At 39.3% G+C, this 27,872-nt stretch overlaps 1 long non-coding RNA gene across 1 annotated transcript; it reads left to right on the top strand.

Moving 5' to 3' along the window:
- The first annotated feature begins 8,125 nt into the window (after positions 1–8,125).
- On the top strand, positions 8,126–14,722 carry LOC127474599 (uncharacterized). The gene is made up of 3 exons (XR_007905914.1): positions 8,126–8,185; positions 10,687–10,749; positions 14,311–14,722. It is a non-coding gene; the product is annotated as an uncharacterized LOC127474599 (long non-coding RNA).
- Positions 14,723–27,872: the final 13,150 nt, after the last annotated feature.

The following is a 27,872-nucleotide window of genomic DNA, read 5'->3' as shown; positions in this document are numbered from 1 at the left end:
GCATTGGGTTTGCAGGATGGGGCAGGTAGGAGGGAGTCAGCACAATCCAGGAGAAGCTTGAAAGGAGGAGGGTACAGAAACAATGTCAACCTCAAGAGTGTTAAAAGGCAGGAAGCTTCTTAGGGAACTCAGAGAAGCCCCTACAAAGGGAGCTTCCTCTACAAAGGGAGCTTCCCCTACAAAGGGAGAAGTTGCTGGACTGGAAAGAAAAGACTTGTTCTGCAAATTCACTGGGAGATTTGTTTTCAAATCCTGGTATTTAATGACTCTTCCAGTTGGCTTCTTAGACAGTTAATTGGCTGCAACTTATTAGCCTGTGTTATGCCAAAGCTGGGAGCCTTCTGATGTGTTGGTGTGTCCACCTCAAGAAAATGTTTATCAATTCAACTCCCAGATGTTGTTAATTGGGGTTCTGTCATATTCTTTATTCCTAATGTGGTCAACAAGCTCTTTCTGGGTTTCCAGCTCTTGCTATATGACACTATCTATGGAAAGGGTTTTGTTCTTTGCACTTAGAAGTGCACCACTATTTTCTCTTTATTTTTTGTTTGCTTGTTTGTTTCTTGAAACAAATAAAGCCTTGCGAATCTATACTGTAGACTACACTGGAACTCCAGATATTTGGCACTTGCTCTTATTTTTCCATTTATTTTTATATCCCTTCAGTGATGGGTTGACCCTGGCTGGACACCAGGTGCCCACCGAAGGTGCTCTATTGCTCCCTTCCTCAGCTGAACAGGGGAGAGAAAGTAGAAGGAAAGGCTTATGGGTTGGGATAAGGACCGGGAGAGATCACTGACCAGTTACTGTTGCAGGCAAAACAGGCTTGGCTTGGGGAAATTATTTTAATTTATTAATCAAAACAGTGTAAAATAATAAGAAATAAAACCAAATCTTAAAAACACTTTTCCCCCACCCCTCCCTTCTTCCTGGGCTTAACTTTACTCCCACCTCACCCCCAATGGCACAGGGGGACATGGAATGGGGACTGCAGTCAGTTCATCCCATGTTGTCTCTGCTGCTCCTTTGTCCTCAGAGAGAGAGCTCCTCACACAGTTCTCCTGCTCCATCGTGGCATCCCTCCCACAGGAGACAGTCCTCATGAGCTTTTACAATGTGATTCTTCCCACAGGCTGCAGTTCTTCACTGACTGCTTCAGCATGGGTCCCCTTCAGGGTCACAAGGCCAGAAAATCTGCTCCAGTGTGGGTTCCTCTCTCCACAGGTCCACAGGTCCTGCCAGGAGCGTGAACTTCCCACAGGGTCACAGCCTTCTTCAGGCATCCACCTACTCCAGTATGGGGTCCTCCACATCCTGCAGGTGGATCTCTGCTCCATGATGGATCTCCATGGGCTGCAGGGGCATAGCTGCCTCACCAGGGTCTGCACCAGGGGCTGAAGGGGAATCTCTGCTCTGGCACCTGGAGCACCTCCTCTTCCTCCTTATTCTGACCTGGGTGGCTGCAGAGCTGTTCCTCTCGCATTTTCTCACTCTTCTCTCCATCTGGAATTTTACAGGGGTTTTTCCCCCCCCTTTTTAAACACCATGTCCTGGAGGTGCTACCACTGTCACTGATGGGCTTAGACTTGGCCAGTGGCAGGTCTTTCTTGGACACAGCTGCCTTTGGCTTTGCCAGACATGGCAGCTTCTCACAGAGCAACCTCTGTAGCCCCTACTACCAATACCTGGCCATGCAAACCCAATACAGCCTCATAACTCTTGGGACAAAGCTTCTTTCACAGGTAAAGGCAAATTTCTGAATTTCTGCTGCACTGGGACCAAATCACTTGAATTTCATTTTGTAAACAAATGCAGTTTCACGGCTCATTGCTCAGACAATACACAGCAGAGAGGACACAAAACAAACAAAGGTAAGAAATGTAGCCCTTGGTAAAACTGGTGGTACCTAACCAGAAAAGGATTTTCATTCCGAGTAGGGATAGCAATTTCCCTCATATGAAGCCCTCAAGTTGTGCAAAGTGATGTTGCCACTTCAATTTGGCAAATAGACACATGGTCCTTTTACTTCCTTAAGCCACCAAGAATAGATTTAGGTTTGTAAAACTCTGTCCTGTAATTTTTGCACGTAAACAGATGCAAGGCAAATTAAAACAGCTGAGACTATCTAGACTCACTTCAGGCTTTCCACAAGGTGATTACATAGCAACTGAATAAGGTAATTTATAAAGAGCATGAGGTGATCTGCATTTATCTACATTCAGGAAATAACTACACAAAATGAACCGAATTGTTTTCGCAGTTCTGTCCCATTTGCAGTATGATTTCTCCTTTGAGCACCCTGAACAAGAATCAAATGCATGATTTCACACAGCAGCGATGAATCCAAATAAGCTGGTCTGCCTTTCAACAGTGATGAAAATGGGCACACTATTTTGGAGCATCCTATGCAGCTGCCATATATGTATTATATGTCCATATGGCTTCAGTCAGAATAAGGGAAGGTATTACAGCAGATGGTGCTTGAGAGATACATAAATTGTACCAGGTATGCAAGCCCATTTCCCGCTCCCTCGCCAGGCCAGAAATTACACAGGGATGCCTGAGCAGGTCCAACCTGCCCTTCTATTAGCTACTTCTCACAGGATGTGGGATCCAGGTGAGCTTTTCTCAGGGGTGACAGCAGCATTTCAGTGCAGCAGCTTAGAGTCTTGAGGAAGTCACCAGCATTCTATGGGTGTCTGCATACCCCAAAAGACCTGCTAGAATTGGGAGTGGTTCCTGTGGATGTTCGGAGCTGCACAAAATCCAGTTCCTATAGGAAACACCAACAGCGAATGCCTTAAAAGCATCTTTATGGAGATTTTTTTTCAGGTAGTCTTTTGGGTAGAAATGCTTCTGAAATACAGCAGAGGCTTTTCTTGCAAAAAATATTCAACATACTGGTATTCGCCTCATTGCCTGCAGGAACTGCTCTTTAGTATCCAAGAGCTGTGCATGCATGGATCTGTGACTGTGTTCCTATCTTCTCCTGTAAGCATTCATATCTTTTCTCAGCTGTTAACATCTTGGTTAATTTTCCAAGGAGATTAGAAGCAAGGCCTTAAGAATGATAAATGCTACTGCAAATAAAAGGGGAGAATTAAGAAGACAGGCCCAACAGACAATATCTATTTTGCTGGGATTTGGTTCTGCTGAGGAATACTTTCTTGTGGATAAGAATAACAAGTCATTGCCTTTTCCAGATGATAGGAACACATAATAGCTGCACTCTTCCTAGTCTCTTCTGAGTATCTGCTCTTTACTTTTTTCCAAATGAGTTCCTTGTAAAAATGTCACATTGCAGTGCTTCTCAAAGGCTACTTAATATTCTTCTTTTCTTGAAAGAGCTGTGTATTCCCTGATATCTGTTTTTTTCAATCAGCTCTGAAAATGGCTTGTCTTCCACATTGTTTGTCTTACTGAATTAGAGGAAACACACAAAAAAACCCCTAATCTGTGTATTTCTTATTTGACTTGGGAAAATAACTAGCTTTGGGAGCAACACTTTAATTTCTGAGTTTCTTCTATTACCTAAAATATTAATAAAGATAAAGGATTTCTCCTAGTCATTATTAAGAAGTCCTTAAAAAATGAAGCATTTTACAGAATCTGACTCACTATCTGCAAGCTTAGAAGGCACCAAGCATGTCATTATGAACTTCTTGGTCATGATATGGAACATTATCAGGTTTGAACTGGTGGCATTTTTCAAGCAAATAAAATAGAACCTCTTAGAAAACAGAATGTGTAGTTCAGTGGAAAATGTAATATTTCACAGTGTTTCACTCCAAAGAGGGATGTAAAACCAGAATTGTATTTATTCTGAAGTAGTATAATTTTTTAATATTGGAACACTTACTATTTCGTATAAAGACATTAGAAAATATTGATATGAAAAATATCATATTAAAATAGATACCCTGGCATTAAAGTTTACAGTGATTCAAAATTGTAGTTGAACTAAGAATTTTATTTCATAAAGATGAGCCATTTTCCTTCACTTATACTTAATTAAACTTAATTTAAATAAATTATCTGTTAAAAATGTTGAAACATTTTACTAACACTTAAAAATTAATAAAACAATAGTCAGAGGTTGTTTAACTAAAAATATTTCTGATCAATTTTAAAGTAAAATAATCCTCTAAATACCTGCTCAGCTGCAACTTTCAACATGTGTTTTGAACCTGTAAAATTGAAACTGGACACAGTTTTGTATGTGGACAATTTAAAATGGTATGAACCTACTTCATTTCCAAAGGTGCAGGTAAGGACAATAACTGTATTTAACACTGTTTTATGGAGCTACATAAGCACTGTTGATTGTGTTGAATTAATTCTAAGTGTTTGAAAAAAAAAGTTATTTTCCTTCCCTCCACAAGTGTATCTATCTTCTAGAGCTCTGGAAGGCACAACACTGCAGTTCATTACATATGTCCTATAAAAGCCCACAAAAACTCTAAGCAGAGGAGCTGTGATGTATAGATACGTCCCATGACAGTTTGTTGGAGCAAAGCACAAAAAGCTATAGGATAAAGAAGAATGTACCAGAGGATCACGAATCTTTGCAGATTCTGCTATTCTCCAGTACAAAATGCAAAAAAAGCAACACCTATGAAATTTGCTTGAGTTATATGATCAACAGCAAACTAGAATCACTACTACTACTGCAAACTGTGATGAAATTCCCTCCATGGGTCCTTACAAGAAATTCTATGTTCCCTCCCCAGAAAAATTAATGAGGATGGTATCAATAGTCTCAAATATTAACAATAACTTAGTTAAGCCAAATTATAAATTCCATTTTAATTTTTATTCTTATCTTTAATTATTTTTAAACTTTTCTGCAAGTGTGAAAGTTGTAAAAATAAAAATCTTAAAAATAATTTTTCCTTAATTGCTATATCTGTGTTTATGAACAGGCAGCATTCTGTATGTGCCATAACTTAAGGAGTTACTTGATTGCTACCAGAACAGCTCCATTCTGCTAGGTATGAAAGGGAAAACAGAAAGCAAGATACTCATGCTTTATTTTAGTCTTTACAAGTTCTAGATCTCAAATTTCTTGTAAGTTTAAGGGAAAAGGATGATGGAAATTGCAAAGATCATAAGATGTTTGGCCTGTAGAATGAAAATGTCAGAATTCCCAAAAGGCAGGAAATCTTAAGCTTATAAAGAATTCACCCACAGTGGAAAAGAGGAATACTTAAAGACTCAGCAGCACCTCTTCTGTGACATACTCTAGCCTTAAAATTAACTTTGGCAGAGAGCTGCAGAAAAACTGTGTAAGTGCTACAGAGGAGGAGCAGTGAGTAGAAGGGGGAATAGGCAGCAAGTTGGGAAAATCAGAGGTATTTATACATATCATATTTGTTATGTATATCTAAGATAACCTAATTCCACCCTACACCTGCCCCAAAGAACGGTGGGGGATCTGTGGGCACCCTCTGGGTTTGAAATTGCTGTTTTCCTTTTATTTGAGTTCTCTTTAATTTAAGTTCTTTTTCAGTCTGCTGTTTCTTCAATTTCTGATACACAATGCTTAACCCTGTGCAGCGATTGGAACCTGGGTTTTAATGAGTGATGAATAGTTTCCTAAAATTTTATTAGTTTTGTTACTTCAGGGAGGGGTGTACACACATTTCCAAGTTAAAGCATGTATCAAAAGTATCAAGAATTAAAGTGTAGCACATAAGACCAAAGAAGGAACTAAATGGACAAACTTCTTTAAAGGACTTCTTTTTCTTCTGCTAAGCATCAGATCGTATCAGCTTCTGTTGCCTGTTGTAAACCATATTGGCAGTGTAAAGGACTTCAGTATTATTTGAATAGATTCCTTACCTCTTTAAACATTGGATTTAGTCAAAAGAATAATTGTACACAACAATGATGTATTTCTTCTGCCCTCTACTCATCTCCAGAGCCAAGTGTTTGTTGCATGATGCTCTGTAGCTGTCTGCTTTCAGCAATGCAGAGCCATTTCAGCAATCAGATGTAATCTGCTTTATCACCAGGAAAGCTGTTGCCAGAAAAATTTCAGATTACCACGTTTAGCCAAAAGCCAAACTTTCAAGCTGATTTTCATTGCATGTTGAATTGGTAGAAAATTAGCTGTGGCCAGAGAAAACTTTGATCGTTGAGCCTTATGGCTGAAATTTCTAATGACCTTTCCTGTGCCAAACAACCCCTTTTACTGTATTCCCATGACTCCCTCTGGTGGCAAACCACTCCATACCAGCTGTGGGAGAGCATTTTCCCTTGGCTTTTTACTGATGTTTCACATGGATTAAAGGCATCCTAGTGGATTCTCAGCACATTCAGGCAGTGGAAGTCCAGTTAAAAAATAATATTTCTTGTTTGCAGACTTCCCTTTCACATATCCCACCACTACATATACATATCAGAAATGGTGTTGATTTGTCTCAGGCCAGGCTGCTAAGGCCGAGAGCAGCACCACAAACGTGGAAATAGGGAGTTGCAGTTCCCAGTCATGCCAGGAAAATTGAACCTGGATTCTCTTCTTACCTGGGGAAACTTACAGCACTCAGTTATATAAAGGAACTTTAATGCCTAGTTATATAAAGGAATTTTAATGCCTACTAACTCACTTTTACTTCCAAGGTTTTTCTTTTCCCAACATTGGAGACAGCACTTTCTACCTGCTGCGGCCCTTGCAGACCATCCCTCCCTATCTGCTGCACAGACACATACCAGTGGAGCCTGATGGTCTCTGCGTATAAGAAATCCTAGCAAACATAGTAGGAACTTGATGACAGAAGACCCATTGTGGCCTAGTCACCCAAGTTCATGAAAACTGATTTGGTTCCAAAATTATCTTATGTAATTAAGTCACTTTAATGATGGCTAAATTCATTTGTAAACACTGCTCTTTTTTTCACTTACGACTTGCCCTTTCTTGTGTCCAGCTGACCTCACTTTCATCAAGCAATGCCAATGGCCAAAATATTAAGAGAAATTACAGATTTTAAAGAAAAAGTGATCATCCTCAAACTCACAAGCTGAAAAGGAGATGAAAATACTTCTGTTTATGCTGCTGTCAAATCAACTGTGTTTAATTTGTTACATTACAGAGATCAGTAACGGGTTTTTACAAGGGCACTGTGTTGGCAAGTCACACTCCATATCCACAATGAACATGTAATTCCTCCTCTCACCATGAATAAATCGTCTTAGCTGAGTACATAAGGATGATGTGCAAAAACATCATGACTGGCCTAAAAGGCAGAATGATATGGTGTTATGTCTGAGGAGTGAAAGGAGAATGAGATATGAAGCACTGTAATGCAGGATGATGATGTACTGGTGATCAAAATAGAGCAGTCTGCCATTAAACAATAGTGTGCATTACTGGGAGACAAAGGAGGTCTCTTTATGTCGCCTCTGCTAAACAGGAGCCTACTACTTTTAACATTTTAATTCAGGTTATAATTCAGATCTCTCTTTTAGACACACATGCGTCCCTGCCAATTTATACATACACAACATATGTGACATAATTTTCCATTGCCTAAAATGGAAATTTTTATTCAGTAATTTCTTATTCCAAGGCTGTTCCTCTGAAGAAAGGTAGTTCCAGTTATGTGATCCTAGGGAATTCATTATGACTAAGACTCTGGTTTTTATCCTATAAGTATCTATGCATGAGATTTTTATGTTTGAATTTTATTTTTCTAGATGAATCATACCTATTGCAGCTCCCATGAAGCAGAGGTATGCCCACCCCAATGATGTGGAGTCAGAATAATTGTGCAAATGGAACCTGAACACATCAGTCCTGTCCCTTTCGGACAGAATAAAGTAAACCCTTGCGACATATTTTGTCCTCTTAAGTTTGCCCTGTATTATAACTTCCTAAAATAGATTGACAATGATAATACAAAAGCATGAGGACTGTGAACTACAAAAATAAATATCAACATCAGAAACCATTCCCAGAGGCCATTCCCATTCCAATGCCATAACCATTTGATTGCATTTTTCCATCCTGTGGTGTTTTTTCACTCTGTCCAAGTGGATCTTTTTTTTCTAGCTGCAGAGTGATTCAACTACAGCTGAATGCAGATCTAGCTAAACCAGCTGAAAAACAGAGCATTCTCTTAGTACAGGGACAGCATGGATCCAACATCTTCAAACTCAGGAATGGGTAGAAATCGTAGTGTCCTGGGTAAGTGCTTCCAAATGTCAGATATGACCATGTCAATTAACTGTTTAAACAGCGATATCGCCTGCAAAGCCTCTGGGTTTTGTCTCCAAGATTCCATGCTGGGGAGCCCTTAAAGGAGCTGCCCTGTGTAGTGTTAAGTTATTGGCATCACACTCTGTGAATGATGTGAACCAAACAGAGAAAACACAGTAACAATGAGAATGATGTAAAGGCTAAAATCCCGAACTTATGAGGAAGGTTGTGAAAGAGGTGGAGGTCATGATCAGAAATTTGGGTATCTCGAAGACTGACTGCTGTTAAGTAAGTAGGATCTGTTATCCATATCTGTGGTGACAAGACAATAGTAGCCTTTAATCAAAGAATGGATGGTTAAGCTGGGTAAAAAGGCAAATTTCCTTACCCAAGAAGTACATGTGTAGAACTCAGGTTTAAACATGGTATGATTAAGACAAAAACTCTTTCCATACCTGAGTAAGGCATAGCATTCATAGCCTATTTGTTCTGCTTTTTCTTCCTGCTCTGCTTCTTCAGTAACGAGTCCAGCATTTACCCTGAGTGCTTCAGAGGCAGCTCCTCTTTTAGATTCCTCCTGAGTTCAATTGTCTGAACAAACAGAAACCATAATTGTCTACTGTTCATATCATGACCTCCTTGAATATCCCCATTTTTAAGTGCACACATTGATGGTGCATCCTTAGATAAAACTACAGTGTCAGGATTACATACACTTAAACAGTCATCAAAGGATAGTGTAAGCATAGATTCATGGTCCAATACATTCAGATTTTTATCTACACAACTCCCTGAGCCATTAGCTGTTGATGCACTCTTGGGTAAAAGTGGATCTTATTAGTGCATCTAATTTTTTATACTGTTGTGGTTTAGGAATGGTATTCCACCATTTAGAGCTCCTACTGAAACCATGCTGCCACTCAGTCCCCCTTCCCGCTTATATTGAAAGCACAAAAGGCAAAGATCCCAAGTCGAGATAAGAACAATTTACTGGAAACAGCAATGAGATAAGAAAACAAACAGTAACTGCAACAATACTAATAACAAACGTGTACAAAGAGAGGGTGATTTACATGCAACATGCTCACTGGGCCCAGGACAATAAAACAATGGCAGATGGCTTCCTTCTGCCCACGATGATGGTTTCGTTCCCCCAGAAAACCCACATCATTCTTTTTTGAAAACCAGAATATCCCATTCCACCACCCTTGGCATGAGGTGAGATAGTACCAAATTACATTTGGGTCTTGGCCACATTCACACTGCTCCAAGATCTGCCCCCTCACAGTTACTGCAAAAAATTACTCTGTACTTGGCCAGAACCAGGACACGTACAAGAACACATATATCAGTGGCACCATACAGCTAACTGTAATGAAGAAACACAGAATATCATTTGGATGATACCCTTGTTCTTCTGTGATTTTATTCATAAAAAAGTCACATGGAATAGACATAATTAACATTGCTCGAGTATTTTATTTCTCCCTGGGATTAAAGCACTAACACCATCACATTACATCCCAGCCACTATTTCTAGGCTCAAGCCTGTCTTTTCACCCCCACATTCCTTCTCCTTCCTGTTCCTTGCTGCTCCCTCAGCCACAAGCTGCAGCCCAGCCAGAGAGAGACAGCAGCAGGCCAGGGGGAAGGGTTTCACTGTAGGTTTGCTGGCAGTGGGTGCAAGGTTACTTAGTAAGGCTCTGGCTTTGTTCAGTTCCTTTTGCCAAGAGCTTGGTCTCTGACCATGGCGCATCATGGTACCAGATGCTGTTTTCCTTTTCACTGATGAGTTTTTAACTTCACAAGTTGCTGCTTGTCCTGCACCCATGGCTGTGGGTTGCAGTCACTGTGCATGAATGCTGAAGTGCTAGGGCAGAACAAATCTCATTAAAATCTGTGGTCATTCCTACTAATGCAACAATGTTACTGAGACACTTGGAGAATGGTGATTTATTAACATATTGCAAAAGCATATACTTTTGCTAACAGGTAGTTAAACTATTAAACAAAGTGTTTGCATTTCTGTAAATGTGCTCGTTGGCTTAGTCTGGGAGAAACAATGAGTATAGGGAGGAAAAGGTTTCAACAATCTTTTTTTTTTTTTTTATAAGGTCCTATAATTAGTTTCCCAAGGGTGAAGGATCATATTTATGTACAGATTGGTTCTGGGAATAGGCTTTGGTTGGTTTTGTGGTCAGATAGGAGCAAAAACTACTTCCCATAGGTATATTTTTCTCTCTACCAGTGTAACTTCTTTCCCTATGTTACTTCTGAATTATCATTCTTTCATCATCTTCTTTTGTCTTATTTTTCTCCAGTAACTGGATATTTTATTTTTCACTTACTGCAACATTTTTCATGTACATTTTGAATCTACTTCTTCTTAAACTCCTCGGTGATTTAATGAAATTCATATATCTTTGATTTCTTTCCAGAATCAGAGTCTAAAACATATTTCCTATCCTCTCTTTGATGTTTTCCTTTAGGGAAATGTTCTTTAGATGGACTGCTCTTAAATGACACCCTCTTTGGAGACTCTATTCCTTTCTGTAAGTATATTTTAAGCTCCTTCTTAATAGTGCACTCTAGTATTCATGTTTAATATCACCCTGCTTATCACATCAAAGTAATGTTTGTCTATAGTGCTTCACTGAGGTGTAATGAACAGTATATCTGACAAATGTCTGATGATGTGCATGTGAGTATGCTTCAGTGTGGTATCTCCCAAAATCACACCCTGTTTGAAACAGAGCTGACTACTCTTCTTAACAAATAAGCAAATCTGTCTCCAAGCTGAAATAACAGGATCACTTACCAAATTTCTATCAAGAGGATTAAAACTCTTCAGAGCACCCTGTGGGGAGCCTGGGGAGAACTGAGCTCCTCTAAGGACTTGTAGACTGTCTCCTGGGTGGGAATGGCAGGGTGGAGCAGCTCTGTTAGTCAACACTGCTTCTCCAAGCACAGGTCATACAGGCCCCTGTGCTGCTACCCATGTGGTTACTGTCCTCTCCACTGGTGTCTCACTATTCCTGAATCATAGGAAGGTCAGATATTTCAGATCAGAATCTCGCTAAAGATGACTAAGTGTTTTCATAACATATGCATCCCTCAGTAGCCTGCTACCACTGTAATTCAGGCTGTTCAAGCCCTAAAGACTGATTCTGAAATAGTCTCTTCCCCAGGCAAACACCTCCCCAGTTGAAGAGTTCAGAGCACCCAGGCAAGGGCAGAGCACCGAGTGCTGCTCCAAAGGCACCTTCAGGGCTAATGTGTTTGACATTGTTTTGCTTATGTTTTCTGCTGCAAATCAAGATGACACTTAGGAAATTAATATATAAAACCCCTTTATTGAACCACTACATCCCGTTAGCAGCTCAGAGACCAGCTGTGAACACTTGCTTGCCAAAGCTTCCTATTGACATCATAAAAGCATGGAGCTCCTTGTCAGATCATACAGAGACAGTTTTTAATCTTTTTTTCCCCACACTTCTGCACTTTTCCCTTCCCAGTGTTGCCGGCCTTGGCTTTTTGTAACCCAGCAGAGATGCAGTCTTAGAAGCAACTGACAAATCCATCAAATTCTAATGCTCTGCCTCATTTGAAACTGTTCAAAAAACAGCACACATGAAATGAGGGTTTGCATTGTGATTTTCAGTGATTAAATATATAGCAGAAGGATATCACAGGGGCACTGCACTAAAAATTTTGTGTTTGGAGGGGGACGTATATATGTATGTTCTTTAACAAAATATTTTCTCTGCACTTTGACCAGAATACACTTATTGGCAAAGATATTTTTTCAAAAATAATTACTATTGGAGCTGTTTATAATATTAGTTTTCATAAATTCATCCAGTTATGATTAATATGTGCTTTTCAAGGACCTAACAGGGAAGGCATTCAATATTTTTTGTCTCTAATTTTAGTATGATCTGATTTTCCTCTGGTTGCCTTTCCAAACACCTGGGGCCAGCCATACGAGTAAATTAGATTGTGCTAAAATGCATATTAATGAAGCTCAAGCAATGATTCCCTAAAGGGACAGTAAAACTATATATAGCTCCTTTTTTCCCCCCTCTCTTGGCTAACGTGCCTTTCAACACATTTAGATCCAAGTAAAACTATGCCATTATGGAATAACCAAAAAACAACAACAACAAAAAAAGAAACTGTTAAAACAAAAACTGAGAAGCACGTTTATATGAAGTGTCTAAACGATCACTCCTTTTAGTACTTGCATTTTAAAATTGTTTCTTATTAAAAATGGATTTTCTATTAATTGATTTATTCTATGAGAAAAAATAATATCAAGATATTTGGGGTAGTAAGAAGTGGCATATTTGTTAATTGCCTATGGCAATCTCTGCATTCTCTTCTCCATAAAAAACCCTTGATGGCTCATTATAGTGAATAGCAGTGGAGGGCAACAACCAATTATCATGTGTGACTCTGAGTATACAGAATCAAAAGGAAGAGTTTTGGAAAAGGAAACTGTAGTAAATTCCAGTTCCTCAGTCATTCCTGTGGTGTTATCAGGGATCGTCTACAACAGCATTTCAGTCTGGACCAGACGGGTGTTTTTTAAGGGGATCACTGCTGACCAAGCCTTGTTCACACCACAGAGTGGTCATAGAACACCTGAACCTGATTCATCCAGGAGAAACTAAACTGGAAGATAATCTCAAGAGGCACATTTAAAGTGCACTAACTGCTAATGGGCATTCAGTTCACAGAAAGAGACTAGACAAACTCCAAAATGGAAACCTCCTAAATGTGTGGGCACTGGATCCTCAGTACCACCCACCACTTTTAAGCCAGGTGGATGCAGAGGAAACTGCTTGGATGACTAGGGCAGCTCAGGTTATCATACCAGAAAAAATTGCTTTGGTAATTAGAACAAAGGCTTAGAGAGGATGTGACTCAGTGATAAACAACAGGAAGGGAATAGAACTACCGAGTCACAAAAAAACCTGACACAAAAACAAGCGAGTATGAGCTGCTTGCATCCCAGAAATTAGAAGGAAGATCTAAACACAGATCAAAGGATTAGAAAGATCTAAACAAAACTGAACTTTTGTAAAAACTTTTCAACTGGAATATCATGATTTAAGAGAGCTCCAAATGTGTTTCAAATGCATGTTATAGAAGGAATTTTATAATATTTTTGTTATTTAAGTGTTTAAGTGTAGGGGTAGAATATGAGACTTTAATCTGTTTGAATGTGATGATTCATTTCTAAGCATTTTCAAAGCACTGATCTAAGTTCTCCATATTGCTGTAATCAAGCCACTTTTTAAACAAGTTCAAGTACTTTTAAATGCCTTCCAATGTAAGAAGAGGGGTAAAATATAGAGATGACTAATCACTGTAAAAAAAATGAGCAGATCTTTAGGATGAAGAATAATGTATCTGTTAAATTGGATGGAAGTATTCATAGTGGCATATTTGTTAATTGCCTACAGTGATCTCTTTATTTAACTCTTTATAAATATTGTTGTGCTCATTATAGTGGATAACAATTTCAAACAGTGTCTTTACAAGCAGTGTTTTTACAAACAGGTCATGCAATTGCAGGTTATGGATCTGCATGTCAGTCAGCTGTCCTGTCCCGTTATGTATTTATTTTTATTGCACTGTGTAAGGCATATCAGAAGAGGCAATCAAGAACAGAGGTACTCAGATTCAGTGGCTATTTCTCCAGGCATTGCCTGTCAGCTAGGGGCTTTGCCATGCATGATTTTCAATTAGAAAGAGGTGATTCAAGAAGAATTCACATAATTCAAGAGATGTGTATTCAAGAAGTTATTCAGGTTTTCATTTTCTTCTGAGCACCTCTTCAGAGTAAACAATTGAAAATACAGGATAAAAGCTCTCTCTGTATTTATTGAAATTTACTTCTTTCATTTTACCCTTTTCTCCTAGTGAAATGAAATTTTTAAGCATGCCAAAGCCTTACTTGTAACTTTAGGAACAGCATTCGATTTTACAACTATAGAATTTTCATTTTGAATGTTTTACTATTCTTATTATTTGCTTTTTTTCCCCGCTGTCTATGCTGTTTCCTTCTCTCCCCTGAAATACCCACACTCTTGTTCTTCTCTTTGAAGACAATCCCAGCTTCCCTTTACCACCATGGGTAACGTTTGGAGCCTATTAGTTTGCATCGTTGAGAACTGCAGGAATCTGCCTCGCCTCTTCTTCCTCACTACTACTCATCTCTAGAAGCAGGCAAAATGTGTCTGACTTCTCCTGAGGCTGAGCAACTATTCTTGAGGTAGGGTATCCTGGTAGGAATTGATCATTTGTTTCCACTGATTGCTCTGGACACCCAGGACATTGGCAAAGTTTGACTCGCTTATGTGCTATCCATCCTTGATGTGAGTAAAACTGAAACTAACACTGTCCCCTTCAAGAAGTAATGATTTTGTGAAGGTCTTGGGATCACTCGTGATGAAATGGGCAGCCAGTTGGGTGGGCGAAGTTCACTCAGATGCAGGTACACCGACAAAGGATTCTCTCATTCAGAAGCAATCCATGGACACTGTGAAGAAAGATCTGCAATTTCAGTATGTTCTCCTAGGAATGAAACATTAAATTAGAGCTCCCACAGAGTTTCCTGAGACCTCTGCTTTTATTCTATAACCATAGGATCATTCAATTAGGCTCTGAGAAATTAAAATGCCAAAAATAAATTAGTGCATATATTAATAAATGCAGAATTAAAAACTGAAGAGAGAATGGTGAGAAAGCTAGATTTGGCTAAGATATTTTGACTACATCTGACAGTGTCTTTCTATAAAAGTAATTCCAGGTCGGTTAAATTGCTCTTGGAAAAATTAAATCTTTTGCATAAAATATGCAAGACCTTTAACTTCTCATCTTCTATGTTTTAATTGTATGGCAAAACATTTTGCTAAAATAATTTTGTGCATTTAACTTTGAAGTAGTTTTAAAAAGTCAATGATATGGTTTTAAAATATAGCGCATGAAACGATATTTCCATCAACATGCAGCAGTTGCCATAAACAGCCTTAATTTCCAGTCTAAATTACTGATCTAAATATATTCAGACAAATTAATGCAATGGAAAATTATAGAACCCAAACTGTATATTTATTTATTGCAACATGTTTCACTTGCATCTTATCTGCCATTCATACAAAGTTACTTCAAATTTAGCAACTTTTCCACTTTTCATGCTCAAATTGAGAGGAAAACATGTCTTCAAATGTTCATAACTGAGTTGAAAAACTTATTTTGGACTTATCTGTTCACTAATCAGGAATATTATTTTCTATATATCATACATTATAGCTTCATTTAAACTATTACAACTATGTTCAGTTGTTTAAGATTTTAAGTAAGTGAACAATAAGTAAAATTGGCCTTTCAGTTTATATCTGGGCTGTTTTTGAAGAAGCCAGCCCTATAAAGTGACCCAAGATTCAGAGAATCACCAGTATATGCACGGGGGTTTTCCGCAGTCTGTCTCCCAATAAGAACTTTGTAATTGCTTTTAGAGTGACACATGGCACAGGCAGTCTGAACTGGGACACTGCTGAGACTGGCTTCATTGAGAAAGGGTTGTATTCCTTGAGGACAGGATTTATAATAGCAAAAAACCTCTTAGATAATGATATTTACTGATCATCTCAGGTTGGGACATTAGAAAGTAGATTACCTCCCCCAGCAAGTGCTAATGCTGAAAATCAAAAGCAGTGAGTGGTGAAATTTATTTCACAGTCCTCAAGAAGAAAAGGTTTCTACTTTACTACAAATTAAGACCTGGTTTCTATGAGGCAGCATACTGCCTGTCCTCTCACTCTCCAGACTATTTTAAAATTGAGTCTTTTTCTCTTCTTTTAGACATTGTAGCTTATTATGAACAAAAAACCTTAATTGTTCAGTGTGCCACCCGTTTAGCAAGAGGAAACAGGGAATAATCCTCCACATGGATTTAACGTGCAGACGGGGAAAGACAATAAGACATTGAGTTTTTTCTATAAGGGGAAATGAAACCATTTATGAGCACCAGAATAAATGACTGTCTTTGATTTTTTTGTTTTGTTTTGTTTTGTTTAATGTCTCACAATTGAATTGCGTTAGCTTCATCTTCTTTCTAGTATTTCTTAAATCTTTCGCTTGTCACACTTTGATATGGTGTGGGGAGCTGGGGGTGGGAAAGGGTACCAACAGACTGAGGATCATCTTTTCCTGCATGTCCCTGTGAGCCAAAGAGAACTGCTCTGCTCATCCCAGGAAGGAGAAGGCTTTTGAGCAACACCTGTTTATGCTGGTCCCTTATAGAAGCTCCTTAAACATCATTAAATTAATTGCATTGCCAGGTGTGGCTAATGCTGGTCCAACAGATCATAAGCGAGTCATGGGGAGCTGAAGTAAACACAAAGCATCATATGAAATTAATTACAAATACAGTTGAGTCAGTGCAAAATCTGCTGGCTCTTCCACATCACCTCTGTCCCTTCTTCCATTCACTTCATGACCCCTCCACCTGATTAAAATACTCACTTTGTGTCATATCTGACATCATGTAGGAAGAATTTGGAAACTCCTACCCAGGACTTTTTAGGACCAGGTGCCTCCAAACATCCAGATTTGCCCCAGACACAAACTGGATTTTGTTGTTTTCAAAAAGACAGAAAGCTTGTGGTGAATGACTTCAAGTTGGGAAATCAAGGGCTGACTTTCTCCAATCTCTTGCAGCAGCGAATTTATAGCAAATAAATAGCTGCTGTCTTGCAACATTGATAATATTATTCAGTCTGGGAAGTCCCTATTGATTGTGCAATTTATCATAAAAACTTGGAAGAGCCACTACTGCCAGTACACAGGTCAACCATGGGCACAGAAAAGCTATTTGTAGGGGCAGCATAGGGTCAGCCAGCTCCAGATGTACAGAAGCTCCTTTTCCAGATGTCTTATACAACTGCAAAAGCACAGAGAAAGCTATATCCCATATGTTTTTCATCAGTGCATGAAATTAAAACATGTAGTAGAGGATCTTACCTTTTCTTTGATATATGACAACTCTAGCAGCAGCTCTGCTGCCTTGCAGGTCCTTCCAAACCAGTGCTTAGAGCCTGGACCTTGCAGCCATGGATATTGAGGTGAAAGACCCACAAGGAGCAACATAGTGTCAAGAAGGTCTGAGCAAGACACACTGAATCACTCCACACACCTCTCCTTAGGGTTACCCTTGGTTTGGCCAGCAGCAGTAGCTGGGGATAGGCAGGATAGGGGTTCATGCCCATGGAGAGGTCTAGTGTTCACCAAATCCAGGATAGGAAAGCCCCTGACAAGAGCTAGAGCAGCACACTTGTTCTGTGCTTCACATGTGCTTTTGGAGGTGGCAGCCTCCTAAAGACAAGCTTTGGAAAATGAACATCCAGGGGACATTTGAACCACCAACCGTGGCAGTGGAGACAGCAATGAATGTGTTTCAGTTGAATTTCCTTGGAAAGTAAAGTTGGCCATGGAGAAAAATGAAACTGGAAAAAACAGTTTAAAAAATGTTTCTCTTCAGGGTTTGCAAAAAGTCATAAAAGTAGGTACAGAAGCAATGTACAGCAGCTTCCAGCAGCATGCCATCCTAGATAAAGTGCTCCAGAATAGTTTTTCCTCTTTGGAAGGTAAAACAAATATACCAGCAACTCTCAAACACAAAAGAGATGTGCTCTAAAGCTTCATAATGAAAAGAAGCTTGAAAATGTTCCTCAGATGGAACTCTGCTGAAGTACAGCACTGTGGTCATGCCCAGGTGCCCAGCAAAGCCAGTTTATCAGTCTCCTCTTCAGCTGGACAGGGGAGAAATAATAGATCAAAAGGCTGATGGGTTGGGATAAGGAGAGGGAGACATTACTCACCAATTACTGTCAGGGGCAAAATGACTCAGCTTGGGGAAATTAGTTTAATTTATTGCCAATCAAATCAAAGTAGGATAATGAGAAATAAAACCTAATCTCAAAAACACCTTTCCCCCATCCCTCCCTTCTTCCTGGGCCTAACTTCACTTCCAATTTTCTCTTCTTCCTCCTCCTCCACAGCAGCACAGGGGGACAGGGCATGGGTATTGTGGTCAGTTGATCACACATTCTTTCTGCTGCTCCTTCCTCCTCAGGGGGAGGACTCTTCACACTCTTCCCTTGCTCCAGGGTGGGGTCTCTCCCATGGGAGACGGTCCTCATGAACTTCTGCAGTGTGGGTCCTTCCCATGGGGTGCAGTCCTTCAGGACAGACTGTTTCAATGTGGGTCCCCAATGGGGTCAGAAGTCCTGCCAATAAACATGCTCCAGTGTGGGTTTCCCATGAGGTCACATCCCTCTGCTCCAACATGGGGTGCTCCATGGGCTGCAGGTGAATCTCTGCTCCATCTTGGATTTCCATGGGCTGCAGGGGGACAGGTGCCTCACCATGGTCTTCCCCATGGGCTAGAGGAGAATCTCTGCTCTGGTGCAATTGCTGTTTGGGCAGCCTTTTTCCCCCTTAAATATGTTACCACATAGGCGCTATGACCATCACTGATGGGCTCAGCCTTGGCCAACAACAGGTCTGTCTTGGAGCCAGCTGGCTCTGTTAGACACAGGTGAAGCTTCTGGCAGCTTCTCTCAGAAGCCACACCTGTAGGCCCCTGCTACTGAAACCTTACCGTCTATACCAAATACAAGCATCATTCCTGCCTCTCTCCTCCCTGTCTCCCTACCTTGCCCAAAAACAATGTCCTGGGAAAATGAATAGTTCCTATAGTTCCTCTTGAAGACTGTTCAAGTTCTGATAAAGTAAGGCAGAAGACATTAGAACCACTGCATATTTGAATTAATCTCAGCAGGTCAACTACTACAAAGATTTTCTGCTCTAGTTGCTTGCAGAGAAATGTGCACTTCTTAAAATCCTAGCTATTTTCTGTTTAATTTATTTGCAAAGCAAGACATAAGAGCGTAAAAAAATCAATTGAACACAACGATTTTATTGGAGTTCACATGCTACAACAAAGTGTACGAGCACAAGGCTTCTAACAAGACAAGCAAGCAATCCTGTAGCTGCTTTCAAAGTTATCTGCTGATTGCAGCAATGTAGGGTAAGCACACCATCAGTTTAACAGGTTTCCACCTTGATCAAGCTTTTCCTTTTATTATAATTCCTTGATTTAGCTTTTCCTTTTATTTTCCTGAAAGTTTGGGGTTTGGTTTTTGGGTTTTTTCTGTTTAGTACAATCGTTACCTTTAACAAAGGGTGCATCCCTGTACTTCTGCACATTTGAGTTTAGAGCACTATAAATCCCTACTTTCATATCTCTGTTTCAGTAGTTCTTCTCTATGTCTAGTAGTCTGGGGAAGGATGGCAGGGGAAGAACAAGAAGTCAATAGAAGTTCCAGCAGATCAAGGAATAGGCTATGTTAGGTCTCCACTGCCTCCACATCCAATATTGTGTTACAGTCCCCAGGGGCCAAAGCAAAATCTACCATAAGAGAATTTGTACCAAAGAAGTTCCAGAATACAAATAAATGGATGAAAGCCAAATAAAGTCTGTAGGCTTTGGGTTCACAGGAATAAAGGGAGAATTAACATCATTATATGCAACCACAGTTGCTGTATTAAAAAAAGTATGTAGAAAAGAAGATATCTGAGGAAAATTAGCTAAAACTGCACTGTAATCTTTACTAGAAAAATAGATCCTTTAAAAAAATTCCTTCCAGAAATCTTGTACTTTTATTCAAACACTTTAAATATACTTTAGATGCAATTGATATTTAATGTTGTTCAGTCCTGACAAGGCTCAGTGGACAGAAGCAATTCAATCAGGAATAAAGAATGATGTGAAAAGCAGATAGGGAGTGTGTCTTCATTCAGTGGACAGAAAAATTAATATCCACAGGACAGCTGCTAAATAGAGCAGATTTTTTTTCATTGCTACAGTAGTAAAGCCACACTGATTTTGTACCAAGCAAGCGTTATATGCGCGAGAAAGATGGGTGACAGAACTGAAATTTGCTAGGAAGAGGCAGGGGAGAAACTGCTCTATTTATTTGTAATGGTGAATACCACAGTAAACCACTAACCAGCTGTTACTTTACTCACATTAATGATTTCTACTTTCTTAACAAAAAAAACAAACAAACAAAAAACCAACCAATCAAACAAACAAACAAAAAAAACCACCCAAACGGATTTTGGCAGTAAATCAAAACTCCTCGTGTCACACTTGAAAAGTAGACAGCATTGAGTAAGACGTAATAATTAGTCAAACTTATCAGTTTATATCCCTGGTTAGAAGGAAATTAGCTTATCATTAATGATCAACTATTACATAAATAGCCCAGAAATCACCTTCCTTAAAGACCTCAGGGCCAACAATAGTGGAGGGAATCCGGATGAGCACAGTAACAGAAGAGGCATGTGCACCCTGTAGGAGCTGCAAGTCCCCAGGAGCCCCCAGAACCAAACCCGGTGCAGGCAGTGCACAGGTGCCAAGAGGGTGGGGGGAGGACACAAGTCACCTGCCTTGAGTCACTTCCTGGTTCAGGATGGCTCCTCTAAACTCAGCACAGCCAAGTCTGGGATTAAAGTACCAGACAATTACATGACACTCTGCTTTGTGTCAGAGGTATGAAACCAGGCGTTATAACAACTAAAGCTCGAAAGTAGAAACAGGAGAAGCCCCAGGCTGGAAAGGGCCTTTCCAACATGCTGAGGTCTGGTCAAAGCAAATAGCTCCTTTACAACCCTGAATGGTGAGAAATATCTGAAACCTAAAGCTATTCAAATAGTTACATCTTCTGATACATTGCCATAACATACCTCATTCTCAACAGGAAGGTTCTGCATAATGACACCAGCTTTAGCTCCTTAATACAACTGTCTGAAAAGGTAATTTAAAAGTACAGGCTAGGAAAAATCCTCTCCACAGCTCCAAGGCAGACTGGAGATAAATCCACCTTTTTCCCCATGGGTCCTGAAGCTTCTTGTAACATCGAGGTCACATAACAACCTATGCAACACCACATCTAATCTCTCCTCCCTCAAAGGGAAGACCACATTTTTAGTATGTTATAACAAGAAGTTTTATAATTAGTTTGAACTGGGAGGAGAAAGATGGCCTATGGTTTCTCATTATTTAATCAATGCTTCTGCTAGTTCAGGGCATTAAAATTGTAATGTATTTGCCTAGTACTTGCATCAAAATATGAGGAAGACATCAGCAGAAAAAAAACTTATATTCTTCAAAATTCTCCGTACAACACTAGAGCAAATTTCCTGTAGTATAGAAGAAGAATCCATATTTACACAAAATTCACAGTAATGCAATAAATAAGTTAAAAAATGGATGCTCCTCCCAAACCTAGAATGAAAAAATGGAAAAGAGGGCAGGTGGAGGAAGCTGGAAAGGAACATTTACATCAAGTACTTTTTCTCAGAACAGTGACAGAAATTTAAAATTATATTTGAAATTCTACTCTTAGAGTTGCACTTCAGTTTCTCACAGATTTTGACATTCTAATTATAGAAAGACAAGGTATTTTAATTTAAGCTTGCATATGAAGAGTCCTATAAAATATACAGATGTAACACTGATGAGTTACACTGGTTTATAGGATGGCTGGCTTTGTGTACAGTGATGTCATCATATATGGCATTAATATTCTATTAAAGTGGTTGGTAGTAATAATAAAGCCTATATATATCCTCAGTTTTAAGATTGTTTGATAACATAAGTTGTTTTAAAAACTTTATAATGAATCTACATAGAGATAGTATGCTGCCAAAGAAAAATGGATATGAGTTTCTTCTGTATCAGCACTATGAAATTAGGTCACCTTTTAAATCCTATTTCTGGACCACGTAAGTTTAACCTTTTTACTTGCTTACTGGTCCTTGAAAATGACAGTTTCTGCTTTTCATTTTGTTACTGTGGGGATATAAAAACAGGAAAAAAACTTTTCTTAAGTGCATTGTGCACACCATTTTAAGGATGTATGTATTCTTAGTTATGAATATACAGTGCTGATATTAATTCTAATAAGTTCTGTGTATCTTTCTTAGTCTTCTACTAGACATTTGTTTCCAAGAACAAGTAATTACTGTAAAATTTTCATTTATTTCATGTTTCCTAACCAGGTTGTGGAAGAATGCAGCCATACAACCACCTATTAATTTGCAGTGGAAGTAGAAAAACATACGTGTTGCAATTTTTAACAGTTAAGAAAAAAAACAAACAAACAAATCCACAAAACCATGTTCACATAAAATCCCAAATGCACCTTCAACACCATGAAAGCACTAGCCTTTTCTGACAGTTTAATGCCTGAAACACAAGTGAGGAAAGAGAATATGACACCTACAAGTAAGCAAGGGAAGATAATGTAAGGAAAGATAGCTGATCATTACCTTGTAATCATGGCTGGCAAAAAAGATACAGATTTCATATGCAGATTTCTGTGGACTAAAAGACTCAGGGAAGGCTCATTTAACTTTAATTTGTGAGATAAACTTATAGTTTTACTTAATTTGCAAAAAAACCCTCCAAGCCCTTTCACAAGATTTCTGGAATGAGTATCTAAAAAAAAAACCCAATAATTCTACTGTTCTAATATCATGTCTCTTATGTGTTACACACACAGGTTATCTGTGGATAATTTTTATGTAAGTTAAATGGAACCAGCTATATTCATATAGCAAAACTTTGATGTATCCCTTTTGAGTTTCACATTACCGTTTCTTATAAACTGGGAGAAGTTAGAAACAAGGTTGTGTCCTTTTTAGAACAAGGATCAGGAGATTTATTATCACTGAAAAGGAGTATTCAAAGGGCCTATTACCCACAATATAACACTTAATTTCTATAAAAATACACATGGTTACTTAAGTGCATTAAAAAACAGACACAGGTGTGGGAGAGGTCTGAGGCAAAGATGTGCATGAGTATTTGTTTAATAACTTCTGAGAAAACAGAACTATGAAACTCCAGTTACCTCAGATTTCTATGCCAACAAAACCAACCCAGACTGTAAACCAGACAAGTTCAGTTCAAGCTTGAGAATAGTAAAGTACTGAAATTCCAAAAACTGATTTCAGAAAAGTTTACTATTAGATGGATGATGGCTAAAAAAAAAATAAATAAACTTTCGAAGGAAAGTCTGAATGAGCAGTCTTCTCCTGGTTACTTTCAGCTAGCAAGACACTCAGGCAAACTGGTGGCCACTAGAATCAGATGCAAAATATGTTAATTCTAAAATTATTTTTCTATGCAAGCTGAGGGGAATCTAAGGTGTAAAATAAATGTTATACCTTTTATCAACAGGTCAATCTTATTAGGGCACAAAGCAATTTAAGTGATAGGCTGAAAATTGGCCAGGGAAGAATGCAGACAAGACCCAATTAATACAAAAACCAATTTGAGTTTACTGAATAATCTATAAGAGCAAATAACAAATTATAAGAGCTAGAGAAAATTACAAGTAGGTTTGGCTTTCAGTGCACAATTAGAAGTACTGAAAAAAAAACACAAAAAAACCAAAACATTACCAAATAATCAGAATAGGGTTACTTCACATTCAGTCTTCAGTAGTGAAGGATAGAAAAGGTATTAGGAATTTGAATAGATTTCTGCATTAAACCAGCTAATTTTTGTTAAACAGAGGAGAGCTAGGGTTCTGGGGTACTGAATCCACAAAAAGACACAGAAGATAACACCTGTTTTTTAGATTCTGGGTCACAAGTTGGATTTCTTGCTCTGTTAATGTCCCTACAGTTGGTGCCCAGATGCTCTGCAGGTGGGCAAAGTTAGGCTGCAGTTTACTAGTCAAGCTGCCTTAAGGATTTTAATGCCAAGTCAAAATGCATGAAATGACTTAAACCCAGGACGTCAGCCAAAAGAACTTACAGAGTTTGTGCCAGCAGGCCTCCTGACTGAGGAGACAATAAATTTATCAATGTGAAGACAGGAATTCACTACTGTGTTTCACCAATATTTTGCGATATTCAGTTAATCTCCATTTTGGCAATCGCTTCTACTAGCTAACTTCATTGCTAGCCCTGCAGAATGCAACCACCAAAACACTATCAAAATAGGCTACCTGAGTTTCTTTAACAAATGGGATAGCTGAAGTGTCAACCAATCCTTATTCACTGTAGAGTAGAATTAACTTTTTTTGTTGATTTTTTCTCACATTCATTTACGTGAAATTCATGGAGGTACCAGTGAAGGTATCACTTTCTGTTTGTACAAGTTACTACACAGTGACTGCATTGGTAGAGAAGGCAATACAAGGTTTCTCCACTTGCAGACCAGAGAAGTGTTATCAAAAGCAGAGTGGGGCTTTACAACTAAAGCTTCAGTGACAAATAATGTAACTCAACAGAAACAGGAACTCCCCAAGAGCAGCATATTCCATAAAATCATGTTTAGTTTCTTTACTTTTATACACGTAACTTCTAGAGAGCTGAGCTGTGCTGTGCTGTCCTGGCTTTTCTTCAGAAGGAAGGAGGGAGCTGCAGTACTTCACCTTCTCTGCTACCATGGCTTCCAAGAACCCATTAAGGACACAGAGTTCTGCTTTGATGCCATTGTCTCATTCTTGAAGCTGAGTAGACAATGGTCTGCCCTCTAGGTCATACAAGCAGAGTCCCTCTGGATCACAAAGACAGACCTGCCCTATGCCAAACTCTGGGAAATTGAACTCTGCAGCTTCTATTATAAATTGCAATTTTGCTCCATATAAAGTCACTGCTACCTCACTGAAACAAGTGTCAGCATCTCAAAAGTCACTTCAGATACCAAAAGACTTACCAGGCTAAGTGGATGCACTGCCCACACAGGAGCTGTTTACAGGGCTGACAAACACAAATCCAAAATGTACCACGAGATTAATTTTTGGCTGCAGTTTTTATAACTTCAGAGTTACCAGTTTCCATGCTCCAGCAGTCATTCAAAACACTTTTATCTCTCTTATTTAAGAAGTTTAGGAAAAAAGAAATTAAAAAAAACGTAATAGGAACTTGATTAATATTTAATTGATTTGGGGTTTTTTTTGCATTATCACAAACGTCTGGGGCCAGCCGTTCAGTCCTGAAGATCTAATAATCTTCATGTGCGAAAGGAGGGTTGACACATTTTAGTAGTCCTCCTTGTAACTATGTAATACTCTGTACTTCAGGTCGATTGTGAGCTGAAGTTCACAAAGATGAACTGGATGGGGTGTTGTAACAAAAATTCTGTGTAACATTTCTGTTATGGTTGCTAGAAGAGGGTTCATCTCTGCTCAATAGAGAGCTATGAAGCAAAAAACAATCTTTCTGTCCTTACTGTTTCTTTCTGGTGAGTTGTTTTCTTTTTCTGTTACTCTTTGTACCAGAAAACAGCAGCTAGGTTTTGAAAGATCTGAACACTGATGTCACACCATGCTGTAACACAAATTACAGCTGTTCTTCTGCAGAAGAGGGTGTCTCCCATTCATCACCCAGCACCTCATTGTGAAAAAGCAGAGCTGCAGCTTGGATTTCAGCTTCTCATGACATGGCTATGCCAGTCCTTCCGCAGGCTGCAAAGACCTGACTTTTCAAAAGTAAAAATAGTAAACTAAATTCCCTGGACAGAGAACACAGCTAGAATTTGAGGCAGGAGGATATTTACCTTGTTTTTCTATCAATTAAATAGATTCCTTAGACTACATATGCCCTTCAAACTCTCTTAAATTAATAACATTAAAATCTTAATTGGTAACCAGCCCTTTCTACTTCCCCCAGGCAATTACAACAACAGAATTAGATTCAGGTAACTCAATTAGACATCAGCCTAACCCAGCGCTCTCCAAGAGGTCTCTAAGCAAAACTCTCCACTAGCTTGATGAAAACAGCATTAGGATTGCTTTGCTGAGGTCAAATAGCATACGCTTACAATAATCAAGAGTTAAACATTCTCCTCAAGGGCAACACAGTGCCTCCTTGTTTATTCCATAAACCTCTCCACTCTGCACTTGAACGCCTCATCCATTCTGACCCAGAAATTCTGCCGATCTGCTTGGTGCAGTATGAAGTTGACTTTGTTCTTGGTTTTTTTCCCTTCAGTCCTGCCTTTTCCCCAGACACTGTGCTTCAGACACATACGTGAAGCACAAGAGGTCAGGTAGCAGCAGTCCCAAGCTGTGTTTCAGCAATCTGCACTGTTTCTTCTTCTGCACATCCCCTCTTTGCTGCTTGAAAGCAGAAGCAGGGCTTTACCTTACATATGAAAACACAGCATCAACACAGAGGAGGTGTAAAAAAAAGGGCAGCTCCAAAAATCTGCATAGACAAGGCCTTGGACCTCAGTCTAAGTACACTTGGTGATGTGTTAAAATGAATCCTTAGCCATTGCCTCTAACAGGAGCCCAGGATAAGGCACAGAGGCATCAGTGCAGTACACGGGGAGAGGCAGGTGTCTCCAGAAAGCCATCCTGTTGCCTGAAAACTTGATATGTTGCATTTTGGTTTACATTTTGGTTGCATTTTGTTACATTCACTAGCTGAAACCCTGTGACTTTGCTATGGACAAACATGAATTTCCTTGCTCTGGGGAAACACCCTATCTCTAACTTACCACCCTAGACTCTCACCTATGTGCTCTACAAACATGTCATGACTGTGGGCCTTGCTCCCTGGTATCCTACATCTGCAGAAGGGGCAAGAGGTGCCTCCTCTGGTGAAACAGGCAGTTACCAGTGCAATTTTCCAGGCTAAGGAAGCTGATGGCCTGGGCTTGCTCCCCTGCACTGGGCAACTGTTTCATCTGCTCATCTGTAGCTGCAGAAAGTGGAAGGCACAACCAGAAGGCAAGGCTTCTAAAGTTATGTGGGTTTGCAGACATTCAAAAATGGGTTGGAGCTCTTGACACAGATTCACAACCTGTTTTTTTCAGTCTAGACATTAAAACTCCATAAAGGAGCAAATGATCAGATATGACCCTCTACTCAACATTCCCCATCACTAACTCAGAGGAGATTCCTTTTGCACAAGGGCTGGTTCAGGGTCCCTGTCAGGCACTTAATTCTTTCCATTGTCTGTACAGGGAGCCTGTATGCTTTACTGTATGATTGTAATTTACTCCAAGCTTAGAATTACTTACTCCCCACTTACTCCATTACTTAGAATTCAGGCACTGGAACACCTAATTCATGGGTTCTAAGCCCTTTATTATATCTGCTCTCCAACAGTAGCTTACTGACACAAGCAAAATTGATATACACAAGTGTTAAAAGGATTAACGGAAATGAACATTAGAGATTCGCACCAGATGAACCAGACTGATTTTTAAATCCACTTGATTAAATGGGTGTACTTTTCCAAGACTGATTCATTTAGCAATTTCTTCCTTAAAGGTTTCACTGATATTTCGCATATAGTGACTAATTACTTTTCAGAACACTGTGTACTTGTTCTCTGCTTCTATGGACTTTAGTGACTTCTGTACAGTCTCTACATCTGGGTAAAGTGGATATAAAGTGATATTCTGCTTGACAGTATTTCATAGCACTCTGCAGGGATGTATGAGGGATCAAAAAAGGGGCACAGCATTCAAGCACACACAAGAGAAGGCTGGTGTCCCTAAGCCTCCCCAAGCCAGACTGCTCATTTCAGAGCTGACCTTTGGGGTCCAGCTACTCTCCTGCTTTGGAGC

Source organism: Manacus candei, unplaced genomic scaffold (genome assembly GCF_025592945.1).
Source record: "Manacus candei isolate 608988 ecotype Guabito, Panama unplaced genomic scaffold, ASM2559294v1 h1tg000043l, whole genome shotgun sequence".
Taxonomy (NCBI): Eukaryota; Metazoa; Chordata; class Aves; order Passeriformes; family Pipridae; genus Manacus; species Manacus candei.
The sequence above is the reverse complement of the archived record's forward strand: the minus strand, read 5'-3'. Positions and strand labels throughout refer to the sequence as shown.